Below are 17,783 nucleotides of genomic sequence, written 5' to 3'. Positions count from 1 at the left end.
GATTTCTCCCCCCAAAAGGTTGTGACTCTAATGTCAGTGCTCCCTCACTATCGGTCAAATAGGACTCCGCCTTTTAAGGTAGCACCTTAAGGAGGTCCTTGAAGGATGTTAACTTCATGAATGTTCCCCGTTGTCAAAATCCATCGTAAACCTTCTTATTTGTTTATTTATAATATCAACCGTTCCCAGTAAGGAAATAAGCAGCATTGGATCCAGGAGTGAAGGACTTGTTTCTCATTGGATACTGAAACACGTCAAGAATGAGTGTCAAATGTGGGATAATAGGAGGTGAAAAATCATGTGAAAATAACTGTGGATAGATTTTTTTCTTTAATTTTCCAGCATTTCCCTTTTATTTATCTATTTTTAATTGACATCTATTCAGCAAACTCCACAGCACAATATCATTACTATGATGTCTTTCACAGTAAATACAAAGAACAGGAATTGCATGACGAAAAAAAAACAAGGAGAAATGTAGGAGAAAAAAGACAACAGATTAAGATAATTATAGGGAAAAAAAGAAGCGAAACAAGTAACTGTTGATTTTACGAGTCTGTGTTGTGATAATTTGATGTTTATTCTTGACCTGTGTGAGTATGGTGATGGTTTGCCATGGTGCTGTTGACTGAGAGCTTCTTATTTATGACAGCCCACATCCTGATTGAGTTTTCTCAGCCCATAATCTTTCACCGTTTCTCTGTTTCGGTCTTCAGTGTGTCGCCCCTTTTCTTCACCACTCCACACTAACTCCTCCTTATCATGCAATATCTCTTCAAATCCAGACCATGCACCAAGATGGCGCCCCGTGTGCTGTATCCACATCCCTCAGTACATCATAAGAACAGCCGACAGAGGACATGACATCATTAATTGCAGGCCCACCAACATGCATTGCATTCTGTGCTTCATATTTGGACGCATTGCTTCATGTTTGTTTTTAAGAAGTAGATCGATGCTAAAATGAACCAGCCAACGACAGATTGCTTGACTAACTCAGCATGCGGGGATTAATTGAATAATCTGCAGTCAGTCAGGTGGCTAGTAGAGCGCTCGGTCTGCAGGAGAGTTGTAAGAATTCATATTCTCATTTGGTTAGCAAAAGTATCATGAGGATCCCCGACATTCTTTATTTATTTATTTGTTCTATCATTTATGAATTTTGAGAAAGTCGAAATCTTACACATTGGTTTGAGAATGTTTCTCAAATTCCGATTAAAGTCCATGAAATTGAACTCAATTATTTAAGGGTTGCAAACAGGAAGTAGAATTGACATTAAGATTCTAATTAAATTGTAATGGAGAGAAGACAAATATAAATTCTCTGAAATTTCCATTGGTCATTTTGGTATATTCCAGAATCGTAGATTGCAGTACAGTCCATACAGTCAATAATGTCTATAAAATCACATATTAATTATATATTAATAATTAATAATTATTTCTCTGTAATGCCTGCTGTTACAGTTCCACATTCAAATTCAGATTCTTCAAATGATTTGAGTCTAAATGCAGAATTTTTCTCAAGCCTGGGAGGAATTAATGCATGGTGCCCGGGAGGGAGGTGCCATGACATGGATACGCACTGAAATGATATGCTGAAATCGGAAGTAGGGCTGGTCAGTTCATCAAATTTTTATCAAGATTACAATAATGTCTTTCTACGATTATGAAAATGTCGCCATAAAACGAGTCACAACAGGAGTGACTGCTGTGCGATTAGCATTTTTGCCTTAATCGGAAATGTTTCAGGTTGTGTTGCACTTCACCTCAGAATATAATTTGATGCTTTTCTTGGCCACAAAAATGACTTGACAGCCCAGATTTGGACCCCAGGCATTGCGTTTGACACATGAGCAGCAGCGTGACTTGTCATCCATCAATGCAAATAACACATTGCGCTCCCAATATTAAAACATTTCTCGACAACTTTGCTAGCGTTAGCTTCATGATTAACATTGTTGCTTCTCTGTTGGTCATGAAAGAAAAACGTTTATTTATTTATTATCATTATTCCAAGCATCAAGATGACTAATTTTTACAGCTATTAATATACAAGACCATTTCAGCAAAAAAAACAACAAAAAAAACATTTCCTTCGCTGCTTGATCAATATCCAAAACAAGCTAAGATTATATTGAGATGTGTGTTTCCATACTGTGTTTCCAAATCCATCAGCGAAGCCTGGCAGCGAGGTCAAATATAGCCTGTGTGCATGTGCTCACAAACATATTTAATTAGCATCATTAGTTCCAGCTCCACAAATAGACATCTGATGGAAATGAGACTAAATTATACCCTGCGTTGCTTCTATTTGACCAACCCTGTTATTTCTTTGTATTCTTTGTGAAAATGTGAATTGTAGTCATATTCAAATGCGAATGATAAGTGTCACAACTGAATATAAATGAATGATCGTAATTATGTCATGTAGCCTGTGCTGCGTAATTGGTGCGTTGAATCGGCTTTTGTCGTGCTAATTCTTTTTGTTTTATTGTGTGGATGCAATTATCATCACGCTGGATCTAAGGGTTTAGCAGTCCACACAGAACAGGATCAATACATGTGTCATGCAGGCAAGTTTTCTTTGTTAAAACAAAACACATTGTATTGTTTCCTTTCCTAAGATGAATCTCTACCAAACGTGAAAAAAAGTCTTTGGCTGATGTGTAGTCAGAGAAAACACAAAGCTGCTGTACATCAAAACAGAGACTGATGTATGAAAGGCAGCGTGTCTTTTTCTTCTCCCACGGACGCCTCGTGTTTGCAAAGCATTGGTTTGCTGGCTGGGAAGCCCGATCACTCTCATTATCCTGAGTAGCACTCAGAGTAATCAGTGCGTCTTTTTGGCGTGAGGTTTTGTATTCAATTCACCAATGAGCAGGGCCGATTGATTGAGAGACTCGATTGGCTGAATGGCAAGAGTCTGTCTGAATAAAGGAATGGCAGCGAGAGAAAGTGAAGTCATGTTTAGTCCCGTTTAGTCTTGGCTGATCTACAAGAGGTCACTGAGAATGTGCGCGGAACCAAGACTTGGAAAACCACTGAAGCGTGAAGCCCGAAATCTGTTGGATGCTAGTCATTTTTAGGTTTTGTTCTTGCCACTCAACACAGTTGAATTCTTGTGAAAATGGCATTGGCCATTGATGACAATATAACTGTCATATTACAATTGCCTTCGCCATCGTCCTGCCATGACAGCCATGTAAATTGTTAGTTCTGTTCTCATGATGTATGCAGTTGCAGTTGATAGGCCTTTCATCCGCACGAATCCAGTGTTTTCACCCACCGTATCCGTTACCTTTTAAAACCGGGCTGCAGAGTGAATCCATGTGGACGGCAGAAACGCTTCCGTATTTACGGAGCACTTTATTGAAACCGGCACTGAAAATGATCAGACAGGAAAATGTGCGGCTTTGAGTGGATGTAGCCTGAATGTTCTCGATTCCTTTCCAACTTCACACAGAGTAAGTGCCCCTTCCATATCCAGCTTGTTTTTACTTGGAAAGGGAGAATTGAAGACAGACACCTGGCTGTTGAATCTTACAGTAGATGGTGTTCACAGTGATGCTGTGTCAGTTTATTGACACTTGATTGTTGGGTAGTGGCATTAAATGCTTCATCTGTTTTTCATGAGTACCATTTTCAAGTGAGGGGATAGTTGGAGTTGAAAGCAAACAACAGGATCTTGAAATTGTTGATTGAAAGTTGCGTCATTTGACCTGGAATGTTTCTTACATAATGTTTCTCCAGTGACACGTAAGCAGCCATTCATCCAGTGTCAACCACCATATACTCCCCTTTGAAATATATCATATTTCATGGATGGATTTGCGACACAAGAACAGACAAGGAAACAAAAGTGTCCACAGAATCCGCTGTTATTTAGTCATGAATGGTGGGTAATTGGACCAGTATAGACTGAGGATTCCCGACTGTTCCGATAACATCTGTCTGGTAATGGACCATTTCCAGCAAATCAACCTCCTTTATGAAAAGATATGGGATCTCAGAAAGTCACTTTTTCACAAAACATATGTCAGTGTGACTTGAATGGATTGAGGTTCCGCCTCAAATGTATCAAGCGACTGAACAAGGAGTTCATTGTGCAGTCTGTGTATTTTTTCATCGTCTCAAATAAGATGGGATGCATCTGACTGCATTGCTTCTGTTACGCCGTCCGCCCCACAAACTCATTGTGTGTGTTTCATTTCAAGTAGCCACGTAATTTGTGAGTGCTACTGGAGTCTTTTACGCCTAACATGAGTCATTATTGGAAGTATATTCTAATGAGGCGTCCAGCAGGTCACAACCACCCATTGTTAAATGGCAAATAAATTACACAGCAAGTGCTGCAATGACTTTTCAGGGTCAGGTCGCATTTAACACTGACCACAAGGAGCAATGCATTTAGTACGTGTCCCTTTGATTCAATTCCATACAATTCCGCATTGGATTGTCTGGGCGGCTTCTTAGTGAGTTTTATTTAAAATCACAGTATTTCTTTTTTCACTTGGTGTTGCGAGTGGGAGTGTTAAAGATGTGTAAATGAACTGCCCTGCTCTGTGCGTTTAGGTGGTATAGTGACCTTTCTGAGCAGCCAATATCCTCATGAGTTGTCTGCTGCACCATGCTGTGCAGCTAATGAGTCAGTATGGACATGAAAGACTCCCTGACACACTATGCCTCAGGCTTCAATGTATAGTTTTCTTTCCAAATCTGTCTTTTTTGTGTGAATCGACAGCCGTAGTCTACTTAAAAGGTCGAGTACATGACGTCCATCTTATCACGTGGCCTAAAAAGAAACTCAACGGTCTGAAAATCTGACCACTTTTCAATTACAAAATAAAAACAGAAACGCTTTAAAGTCTCCTGCATATTTATTGTGGTCATCTGTGACCTCGAGCGTCTCCAGAGAAGCAAGTGCTCAGACTGATGTTTATCACACTGAACTTCAGTTTAATTTAATTCAGCTTAACTTTATTGTCATTCCGCTGAAGTTAAGTCATTCAGCACAAGTTGGGCGAACAAAGGAGTGAGCGTTCCGAGCGCAATGATGCAAGTGAGAGCTGAATGAAAACAGAACAATGAACAAGATGACAGAAAATGGAGGCGACAAAACAATGAAATCCCTGTGAATTGTAAAACCAACTGATGCGGCGTATTTAATAACAGAGTAATGGCTTAAGAGCGTCTGGCGTGCATAATTGGAATGTTGTGCTTCAGTCAGAAACAAAACTTGTCTAGCGAGTGCCAATGTAATAATATGTTTCATCTGTAATTCAATTTTTATTCAAATTCTAGTGCGTCTCACAGCCTTATCCATTACCCATGTGCTGCCCTGGAAACACTTATTGGTCTTTAAAACTTCAATTGATGCATTGCTGAGCACATGCTCAAAATATTTTTATTCAGTAAATAATAAGTTACCTACAGTGTCAATATCTATATCAGCCATGTCTGATGTATTTTTATTAAAATTGCTCCAAAAACATGAATGAGAGAAAGCCTTGTATCTCCTTAATGATTACTTTTATCAGAAATGGCGACGTTTCTTCTCCACTTATCTCTCACCGTGAATTACAATTTTGTCTGCAAATGACATTGAAGTGTTCTATCAATTGTATAGTGAAGTCGAAGAGACATTTTTTCAAAGAGCTATTTGTCCTTGCGCTGGAGAGGTGACAAAAGGAAGGGAAGCAAAAAAGTATGTGTATTTCAACATCACGTTTTTTTTTTTTATGTTTTTTTTCCTCTCTCTTTTCATATTCTTTGCCAGTCTACAGGGACAATCTTTTTTCTCTTTGTGGAAGTGTAATTGCTTCCTATATGATTGATACATCTGGAATCCCAGAATTTCTTCCTTTATTCCTCCGAGACTGGCGCCTTCACACATATTTCTGTTTGAAATTTGACTTTCCACCTCCTTTTAGGTTGTTACATGGACTCTATACAGCAATGGTGAAGAACAGTCAAGGTCCTTGGAGACTGAAACAGTATACTGAAACAAATGCACTGTGAAAAGACAGAACACTTTGTGGATATACTGTGGATTTGTTTCTAGTATGTATTTTTTCTTTTATTGGGAAGGAGCAGGCTTAATATATATATATATATTTTTGTAATATAACTAATATTATATCATTTGTTCCAGCTAGTACTGAGGGTATCACCTGGCGTTCGAGGATTTGGCACTGTTTGACTGTTTTCCTTTAGCGTCTCATTTAGTGTGCTGCCACAGATAATGTGGCAGGCCACGTATGAATGTCTTCTCTATATTGCTAAAAGGGATCCTAACCCAATGAGATAAAGTCCCCTGTCACAAACACAGTGAAATTTTGCACATAAGTATTCTCAGTGTGTTTCCGCCCCGGGTTTTTGAAAGTGGTGTGATAGCCAAACGGTCTGGGAGATACTTCCACCGTTAATAGATAACAGACTGGCTCTGTACAATAACCGCTTGCCCATGAGGAAGACACTGGATCCCAGGCTGCTCCATCATTGTCAGACATGCAACTGTGGCGCTGCCTCAGGACAACAGCTGCATATGCCACCAGGACTAAAAAGGCCATTAAACAGGAAGAGGTTTTGTCACTGCAAAGATGACCAGCCTTGGAATTACAATTCACTTGCTGCATATTATAACTTAAAACTCTTTCTTCTTTTTGTCACACACACACACACTATATATATATATATATATATATATATAAATTTTAAAACAGTGGATGAACTGTTTTACACTGCTCAGTTAGTCAGAGTCAGACATAGCTTGAGCTGTATAACAGTGAATGGTCATCTGAAAGGTCAACAGTGCATCATTTGTGCTGTGTAAAGAGAGGGACCCTGCCACTTCTGTCTGCTGCTTTGGTGTTATACAGCTGTTTACATTTGCAGTTTAGAACCTACATCTTTTGGGGAGGAGAACAGGCTTACCTGATCACTAGCACTATTACTGTACCACATCCAGTCACCACGCTACAGTTTTGCATCTGGTCTCTGATACTGAAGCAGAAGAGAGAGATGAAGTCCACTTCAGAACTGTCGATATGTTACACTTTAGGAGTGAGACTGTGAAGAAAGAAAAAGAACAATCTGTAACTGTGATTGATTTTTCGATACTAACAATGCAATTTTTCAATGTACTTCTGGTTCATTCAATAGTTTTGTTGAGAGAAGCTTAAGAGTTGTGTAAAATCCAACACTCATTTATAAAAAAAAAGAAATCTGTGCAGTTCTATGAAGTGTGATCTGTCAAATCGACAAGACACAGTATTTATCACACTGACTCACACGTACATACAAAGTCTTCAGGTAATCTGGAAGTGGAAGCGTTCATTCCACCCCCCTCCCCCGATTACAGGCACGCTGAAGCGAAACTCATCAGTCACGTCATAAGGTGCACAAGCAGTGATGAATTGAGGCTGGACTTTTCTGTCAGTCACAGTCACACTGCCACGGGATTAATTTCCACACTTGGTTCACGTGTGCCTTTAATTTTGACTCTACTGGGGATACTGAGTTTCATGGAAGGAGGCGTCTGGATCCTTGTGAAGTTAATCTAGTCACTACTGGTTGTTTAGGTGTATCCAATGTCTTTTTATCCAGGTGATCGATTTCCTTTTCACCACTTATGCCAGTTGTGTCAGTAGTAAGGCACATACTGTCGATCAGTTTTGGGTTTTGATATAAGATAAGCTAGACTTTATTGATCTCACAAAGGAGAAATCCACCAAAAACAAAGGATGAATTCAGTTCAATAGCAGAGACAAGGCTGGTTGTAGTCAGTAGGAGCAAAACAGAGAGCAAATACAAATGATAGGTCCTTCAAACTATTCCTGGATCCAGATGGTCCACCACCAAAATATAAATATCTGTTCATTGCCCCATTCCTTGAAAATGTCATGCTTGAATTTGTTTATAGCTTTGACGGATAAACAGCAGCTGGATTACTTTCTAGGTTACAGCAAAGCTGTTCTCTCTACTATTCATAATACACGGTGTCTACATCTATTTCTGGTCAGATCCGAGTCCGAGTGCTTCGTGTGTACGAGAGGCAAATAGATTCCCTTTGGCTGAGAGGTCTACAGTAGTCACAAAGCAACATTCACTGAGGACAGGCGGCAATTTATAAGAAGCGCTGGCTTTACTTTTTGACATTGATTTTCTCTTTTTGTCAATCTTTCACCGGCTGATGTTTTGTCTGCCTTGTTTTCTCAGCTCTTATGCTTGATGCCTGACTGTGCAGGTGTGTCTGCTGCCAGTGTGACCATGCGTGGATTTATAATTCTAGGGGAATGCATGTATAACCCTCATGTCACATGAAAAATAAAGCGCTGTGAAAACAAGCTTCAATATATTTCGTGTGAGAAAAAAGAATAGACACAGGTCAAATGTGTTTTTAATCTAAAAATACCTCTTAGTAAAATGGAGGCACCAAAAATAAATTACCTCTGCTCGTCCTGCTTTATGAATATTATTTTGATGAGGCCGTTTATCACTCCAGGCTTTGACAGAAAAAATGGGATATTTCACATTTTGTTATTTTTAAAAGTATTTTTGCAAAGATAGATTTTACCTCTGCATTTGCACAGTTGTCAACATCAGAAGAATTTCATTCCTATCCCATTATATTCACTCCCTCGCTCCATCTTCTATCTGTCTTGAGCCTCATGCATGATATTCATGTCGTGCAGAAGGTCATGACGTTCTCTGGGGGTAAAACCCCAAGTTTCATTTACACTATTTGAACCAGATCAATCAGAGACGAAGATAACAGTTTGGGAGAAACTGTAAAGGCCTTTTATATTGCCGTTTCGGCTAAAACAAATGACATTATGTGCAGTTTTATTTTCCTTTTTCGAAGTAAATTACTGATTTGGTTATTTTTGTTAACCAAACATACATCTTTTGATGTATGTTGCTGAAATCCTACATCGATAAAAATACAACGCGAGTCTGACAGAGAGCTTTGGGAATTACTTTGCAGTTCAGTCAAAGTCATTTGTGAATTATAGTGATAATTATAAATTATTAATTCATAATTTTGGACATTTCATTTGGACACTTATGTGACGTGGACTGCCTTCATACATCGCAACCAAATAAATCAGTCCACTTGTTTGTCCCAGACTTTACATTACATTTATTAATTCTTTTATTTGTTCAATGTCCTTTAACAAAAAATCCTACATAAACCGCTGTAATTCAAGTTGGCTCAAAACGACAGTGTCTTTCCTCGTTTTCTTTGTTGTTATTCACAGCAGCAGCAAATTAGCAAATTGAGCTGCTGACTGACTCATTATTTACATCTCCCCAGTGATTGTTTTGTGTTCAGTTCAATATAAAGCAAAGGTCAAGCTGTCCATGTGTGCGTGTGTTCAGGTTTTTAAGTGAGGACATGAGCAGGATACCCAATGTGTTTTCTTCCTTGTTTTTGGCAGGCGTTTGAACAGCAAGCTATTTTTCAGATAGATAATAAAACTAGGCTTGACATGGTCACAAAGACCTGGTTCAAGATTGCCAGTGATCTTAAACAGTCTTTCTTTCACAAGTTTCAATTCTCCTGTCTCCTATGTACTTTTGCATTTCCACATGTGGCTTGTTGTCTTTGGAGCAGGAAAGACATTCAGAAGGTGAACATACATGTCTTGGAATCTCGACAGTAAACTGACCTTATCCTACAAACTTCTAGAAAGGACAACTTCCATGGAAGTTGCAGTCCCATCAGGTTTTGCGTACTCTACTGCTGTTTGTTTCTAGATTATGACTAGAGATTTTGCACATTGATGTAGCTTTTGAGCATGAAGCATTATGACATTATGAATCGGAAATCCAAGCCATAATGACTTTTGAGAGTGTCTGTCCAGTGTAGCCCATCCTTTTTGTCAATCCTCCATGTTGCGGTTTGTCTGGCTGTGACCAGGCACTCCACACACACTCCAAAAAAATGATGGCGTAGTCAAAAAAAATTCAGAAAGAGTCTTCTCCCAAAAGTGCAGTGAACTCAGTGGCTATTTACAAAAAGTGAACAAATGTAGGAAAGAGGCTATTTACAAAATGTGCTTGAAAAACTGGACGAGTTCCACAAAAACATTCAAGACAGTTTTCCAAAAAAAAAAAAAGAAAAAAAAAAATTTTTGAGAGATGTCTTTTAATATTAAGAAGCATTCAAGTCCCTTGTCGTTCCCTCATGTGATGTGGCTGTCTTTTGTCAGGCTGCAGTGCTAAAATATCAAGGCTGCGGGATATAATTCTGAAACAGCAGTTGACTTCAAATGGGTTTTGGTGCGCTTTTTTTTAATATATATTGTGAGGAGAGTTGTGACTTTTCTTCTTTAGCAGCCCTTTTGACCCCTCTAACTCACCGCCTGAACAATCATGAGCTTCTCTGCTCTGCCTGAACTCTTGGATGAACTTTGCAAACATGAGCGTGCGGATGGAGGGACGCCTCAACGTGTACCCTCATGTTTGACTGGTGTTTTCAATAAGTAAGTTGCAGCTAGACTCTCGGATAGAAAGAGTGTTGTATGTAAGGCAGGGAGAAGAAGCGCAGTGGAGGTGGGCAGGAGGTCTGTTTTGAATGAGAGACAAGTTTGGAGCAGACAGCGGGTTCAAGCTACTGGAATGTCAACAAGCCGGAGAGAAGGCTCTGTCTTTGCATGTGGGCAAAGTTGTGCGTGCAGGCACATAAATAAACACTCACCGCACTCACAGGGACGACCTGATGTGCATCTGATTATATCTATTCACACAAATGTGGACAAATTGACAAATATTGTGGCCATCCAGACTTTGGAAATCATCCTATATGCAGATTTGCAAAACAATAAACGCTGTGTGTGCTAAAAGGTTTTGATTCAAGTACACACACACTGACTCACGCACACTTGCACAGACAGCCCCAGTGCTGTTATCCTGCTTAGAGCTGCGATGAGCCGTGTAAAATGAAGAGCAAACATACCTGGATGTCATTATATCCAGACGTCAGACAGACAACAATGGACTCTCTAACACTGTGTGTGAGTGTGCGCAGTTATTTTACTGAAGAATCAAGAGAGATACCATAGGGAACTTTTGTGTTTTGTCTTCTTTTCATATGGATTTCAATTTAGAATTTGGAAATGAGGCACATAAATTTGGAGGCGCTTTGCGTGTTCTGTCCTCCTGTATCATTATAATATTTCTCAGACTGGCAAAGTTAACACGGATAATCCATTGTGGCGATTAATGCGGCAACAAAACAAAGTCAATCTATGGCACCAATTGGCTCAGTGGAGCCACTGGATGTGTCCCGTCTGAGGTGCGGCACCACAGCTGATCTCTGACCTGTCTGTGCTGTGACTTGCTGCAACCCTCCACAGTTGATACGCAAGGCTTCTGTTTTTTGAGGGAGGATGTATAGCACGGACCGCTTTTAGGCGTTTCATTACTTATGACTCAACCAATAGACAGAGTGCTCTTTTATTTACAGCAACAAGACACGCCGAAAACTGCAATGAAAAGTTCAATACGCTGTTGTCTCTGTCCTTGCAGCTCCCTGAACACACCCACTGGTGCATCAGAATTCACCATGCATTATTTGAATAACAAAATTGTCTCTAGTGAAGTGGGAAAAAAATCACGTTTTCCCTCAAATATAGAGTGAATGAGATTAGTTACCAATTCATTATTTATTGGAATTAAAAACATGTAAATACTGGCAATGATGGAAATATTTTGAATGTGATTTAATCTCGTGGTGCCACTGGGCATGTGCCCACTTCACTGTTTGGGTAATTGGACCCTCATTGCAGGCAGCTTATTATAAATAATTATCGGTCAGTGCTTCTCTTGGAGACTGTCTCCAATTGAAGAAGTAACAAAGGGAAGCAGCACAATACAGCTGCATAATGTGGATAAATGTTTGCCGTGAAAAAGTTTTGAATATGAGCATATTATTTATTCCGCTCCATGCTCAGTCAGTTACATGCAAAATGAAAGAAAAAAAAATGTAAGTCAGTAAGTAAATTCTATGATTTTGAAAATGAAAATCATAGAAATATCATTATTAATTTCTACATGATGTGAGTTCAATTTACTGGTTAATAGTGAGTGAAAAATATGTGTCTGAATAAGGGCTTATTTACGTTGAACTTGCAAATATCAGCAGAAATCACTTGCATGTTCAGTCTGTAAGGATGAGCCCCTGGAACCTCCGGTGTCATTCTGTAAGTCCACTGAAGCATTTGAATTTTAATGGGATTTTGAGCTATAAATAAACTAAATTGAAATTGAAAACCAATCACAACCCCGAGCCTGCTCCGGCTGTGACCCGCGTTCACCATAAAACCACCTGCTATAAAGCAAGTGAGGGGGAGAAGAAGGGGAAGGAAGTCTGAACTTTTAGATCATTAAACGGGAAATCTATTGATTCTGTCCGTTCAGGCTGGTTCTATCCGCTTGTTATTGACCTTCTGTACCCAACAGTCTCTTGCTACTGCTGCTTTTTTATGTTCAGTAAATACCTTGTAGAGTAGGTAGCACACGTTAACTACCTAAATTGCAGCGTAACAAGATATAAAACTTCATATTTTATAGACGTATGAATGTCGCACGGCTATGTGCTCCAGTTTTATTCTTTGTTCCTGGCTGTAGTTTTGAATTGCATGCAGCATTATTGGAACGGAATGCATTTCGCACCAATATGCACACTCAGCATTCAAAAAACCCCGGCACTCTATGAATCTGAAAAACCTGTTACATGAATTCATACCCTTTACAAATGCATTCAATACGTGCAGATGCTCTATAATGCTAAAAGCTACTCAGACGTCTTCCAGCTGGTATTTTGCAGCTGGCTGAACAGCTTTGCATCTACTTCAGTGAATGTGAACGTCCACATACATGTGACACCAGCAGTTGGATGCGCTACACACCAATCTATTATCTGATTTTATTTTCTGCTAATTGTCGTGTGTTATGGCTGTTTGATGCACTTGATGTTACAGCTGGGCTGTTCACCAGTTACATGCACTGTAATTTGCTTTAGTCCAATTACTGCTGTGCCATGATGCTGCTCTGCTGCTGCCTTAATATTTTTTCTTCACACACACACACATATATATATATATATATATATATATATATATATATATATATATATATATATATATATATATAGGCGGTCCTCTGTCTCTCTCTGTTTCTCTCTCTCTTTATATATATATATATATATATAGTTATTTTGAAAACAGACAAATCAATGTACTATCCAACACTGTTGCAAACATAACCTCCTTGGAGGAGGCACTATTTCTTCATTTTCCACGACCTCTTTGGTTGTCTTCCTCTTGACTTCTTCCTCGTATCCTTGAGGTTCTTCATCCGGACGGTCCTCTGTCTCTCTTCTGTCCGATCCATTCCTGCTCCTGGAAAGCACAGTTACCTCAAGTCTTGCTGATACTCCCCACAGGCCACCTTTGCCAGTCTGTCTACACTCTCTTCTTCGCCTCCCTTGATTCCTGGCCATTACTCTGAGTGACTGACCCCGAACACTTGAACTCATCTGTTTTCACTGCCTCCTTGCATCTTGACTCTTCCACCTTCCTCCTCCTCCTCCTCATTACACACCGCTGCTTCTGCTGACTTTCACTCCTCTTCCGTCTTGCACATGCCTGCAATGTCAATATAATGGACAGAATCTCAAATGGTTCCTGGGCATTCTGGTCCAATCTTTCTGGGGAATGTGGGATACATTCAAACATGTTTGATCACTCTGCTTCTCCTGGACTTTTTAAAGACATGTTGAAAGACACTCGGGTTTGAGAAAATATGTGGCAAAAGGTGAGATTCTTGAGTTTTGTCTTCCACCCTCGCTGAGTGACATGTTGCCCAATAGATGCTGCAGACGTCCCCTGCATGCGTAGTCCCTGTATAGACCGTGAGGGAGGACTGAAGCCAGTCTTTCGGAATACTAATATTGAAGATGTTCATTGATAAGCAACTGTCTTTTCTCTCCATCTTGTTTGAGGCCATATTTCCAGTCGCACCAATGGGGGAAAAATAAACTGTGTTGAATTAAATTAACTGATTTTAACGTGATATGATTTGAAGGACAGAAATTATCCGCAATTCCACGGTTGTTCTCGTCGTTATTCTCGATTATTATGACATGCTGCATTAATGAGATCGCAGGACTTTGAACTCCTGTGTACTGTGGAAGAGGTGCACTTGCAGGCCACGTCAAACCTGTCTTTGAAGTCAGAGCGAGAGAAAGAAAAGCTTGCTGATAAAGAATAAATAAATAACCAATGTGCGTCGCATAAATTATACCCCTTTTCTCTGACAAATTAGGATGTTTAAAATGACATGTCGCAGTGTTTCTATGTTCCCTCCTGGCATGTTTCTGTGTTGGCAAATCCAACGCATGTTTTCTGGTTCAAATGAGACATTATTTGTACAGATGTCACGGAAGCTGAAACTGATTCAAAATCACGCTTGCTTCATTTTAAACCCTCAGTTGCTGTCACAATCCAGATCAACAGTCAAGTTTTCTATTTTAAACTTAACCTTCTTCCTAACTCTCAACCAGATGTTTCTTTGTTGTAATATACTCAACTAATGGTAAGAGGAGAAGCGCGAGTGTGGCAGTCGATTTCAGAGATAGTAGTTTCTATTGATGAAATCCCACCAAGATCTGTCAAGATGACTTTTGAAAGATGTCAAAAAGACTGCAGAACTATATTGAATTCTGTATTTGTTTTGTTTTATGAGTTAGGTATGGTTGAGGCGTGAGAAAATTCACTGCAGAAGTATGACTACTAACCTGAAATACTGCTAACAAGGCACTGAATAAGCATTTGAGTGTACGTCATGTGGTATTTTCCATCCCCTGTGAGCCACATATGTAAAACAAATCAAAATCTAAAATGCCCCATCTGAAGTTCAAGTGTGCGCTTTGCTGGATGTAACGGTACTTTCCTCTCTTCATGCAGCTTTTCTCACAGCTTCTTGTTTAGCATGATGTATAAGCACAGGTAGAAAGACACACAACCCAGCGTAAATACAGCATATCTGTGATGTATGAGGCAACAGATATGTGCATATTATATATATATATATATATGTATGCATATTTTTTGTTCTTCTTTTCCAGTCAGTCATGATTGAAGGCAGACTCAGAACTAACCATGTGCAGGTCCCTCGGTGCTGTGCGCAGTGAACACTGAAAGCCACGAACCGTGGAGAAATCATTCTTGTATTTTATTTACCCTCCTCTGCGACAGGGAAATAGCTTTTACTACGGTGTCCCTTTGAACGCAGACTCCAAAAAACAATGGGAATAAAGCTTGAGCGTGGGCTGTAGTGCTGCATGGCTGTGCTTGATGGTGTAGCCTATAGATGCCGTTCCAAATGGTTGACTGAATGTGGCGTCTCAGATTCTACACACTTGATTTAAGCCCGACAGCAGCAAACTGGCATGTGCTCACGTATGAAGATTACAGCTTTGACCGTTGCAGTTTAATATTTTGGCTAAAATTATGAGGCAGTCGCATGTTATGTCTATCCAATTTTAGTTCATTGACAGGTCTAATGTTTTTTTCTTGTTTTGTTTTTTGTTTTTCATTATGATCACAGAGTATATGTTTCATTCACATTTGATTTTTCTTTTTTTAGTTTTCCTGTTAGAACATATTTCAACATAAGAAAGAATGAATAATTCAAATCATATTGGGGGCAAAATCCGAATCCTACTGGAAAGCGAGGCGTCTCTTGCGTTCCATAAAAAAATGAAGATCCCTCTCATGAGCAATAACAACTATATTTTAAGAATTTAAAATCAAACATCATTTACCATCCTCAAACCTCAACACCGTGAATAAGTCTGGCACTTAAACAGCCCGTTGAGCAGCTCTGGATTCAGCAACACTCTCCGGGGACGAGTCAACATTTTTCATCAGCCTTTACCATAATAGCTGTCATAACTTTTTATTGTGGGGCAAGCCACATTAAGTTCCTGTCAAGAGTTTTGGAAAATTCCCGACCACTTAAGTTCCTCTGTCAAGGTCACAGTATATTTGCACAGTGCACCCGTGATGATGGCAATAATTTCTGGCTGATATCATCTTGGAACACCGGGATATTGTCGTATATTATACTCCATTAATTAAGTCGGTCATTTCCTATTCCCTCTCCCCTTATCTGCCGCGCTAAAAAAGGACCCTGCTCCTCTTGCTCGGCGATCGCTCTGTTATTTCTTATCACCTTGTTAACTCTCTGCATGCCCCGTCTCTTGCAGCCGTTATTTGCTTTTACTCTTCCAGGATCTCTTATTAGCACTTGCAGTGTATTATTAGCCCTGACCTTCAGAGTTTGGCTCTTTGGAAAGGCCTCGAGCGATGTTAGCCTTGTTATTCACCAGCTAGATTATGACACAATCCAGGTTTCTTCAGGCTTACATGTGATTATCAGTCGTATTCAGTGATGCCTTTTGAGACTACTGGACACACATTTGCATAATAAGTGAATGACTTTGTAGGTTGCCTTTTTCAGTCATCACTTGTTCAGTGGTGAGGTGCAGCAGCGGCTGGTGCTTGAGTCAGTCCCTGCTGTAATCTGAAGGTCACCTTGCAATTGTTCCTACATTTAAAGGGGTCAGTAGAGATGTGATCGAGTCGAAATAATGACGCAATAACAAGTATGGAATTGTCACAAAAACACTGACTTACTGCTACCTATAATGTATTATTTCAGTAAATAAATTGATAAAAGTTATAGTAAAATGACAGCAATTTAATTGGACCTTGGTGTAGTGTTTTGGTGAACAAGTGATTCATTTTTTGCTGCAGGTACCTGACTGAACCACATTATTTGTGATGATAAATCCTGCATTGTTTATAAACCCATTTAATAAATGATGCTTTACCACATTTGATTCAAATGTTGACTCAATTGCAGTTATTGTTTATTCACATTTACTGACAAATTCAAAGTTTTACACTTTACATTTATATCACTATCAATATTGAAAAATAATGAAAGTGTTCTAACACTTAAGAATATTTACTTCTGTTTTCGTATGGTTCTACGATTTTTTTTTTATGATATCAGTGATCAGTCAAGGTTATTCATAATATCTATATTGTGCCAGTGATATACTTTATTTTCTTTACATTTTCCACTTTACATTTATATCACTATCAGTATTGAAAAATAATGAATATATTCTACTAGTTAAAAATATTTGTTTCTGTATTTGTATGTGTTTATACGAAAAAAATAATTTTTGTGATATCAGTTATCAGTTGAGGTTATTCATAATGTCTATATTATGCCAGTGGTATACTTTATGAAAAACAGGGAAAAGGTCATTATTAGTTACTTTCAGTCATACGTTTTAGCTTTTAAGAGGTGGTTCGGAAGCCACACTAAACACATAAGTGAAGTACTTTTCATCTGAATATAAAGATGATTGGTTTTTTCACTGTTAATACACCAGCCGTCACTTGAAAAGTCTATTGCTTCTGTCTGCTATTCATCACAATGGAGGTTTAATCATCACAAGACACTGGATCAGCAGCGCAAATGATGAAGGAGTCAGAACAAAGACTCCTTTGGATTGCAACTGAAAAAGCAGTGATTTTTCTTCAGTGACCTGCTAACTGTTTTTCTCTCTCTAATCGAGGCGGGCAGATGTTTCTGATTTTAGCTCTGTTATCCAAGTGTCCCGTCTCCCCGTAGCCGGCTCTCTGGAATCTTTTTCCCATTCCTCACTTCATGACCCCTCTAATCCAAGCTTGTAA

General features: G+C 39.2%; 1 protein-coding gene across 1 annotated transcript in view; it reads left to right on the top strand.

The window, feature by feature from the left end:
* The window catches only part of cntfr (ciliary neurotrophic factor receptor), a 174,933-nt gene that overhangs the window by 72,396 nt on the left and 84,754 nt on the right, over positions 1–17,783 (top strand). The gene's annotated exons all lie outside the window — the stretch shown is intronic.

Source organism: Synchiropus splendidus, chromosome 1 (assembly GCF_027744825.2).
Source record: "Synchiropus splendidus isolate RoL2022-P1 chromosome 1, RoL_Sspl_1.0, whole genome shotgun sequence".
Classification (NCBI taxonomy): Eukaryota; Metazoa; Chordata; class Actinopteri; order Syngnathiformes; family Callionymidae; genus Synchiropus; species Synchiropus splendidus.
Note: the sequence above shows the minus strand (reverse complement) of the source record. Positions and strands in the feature narration are given on the sequence as shown.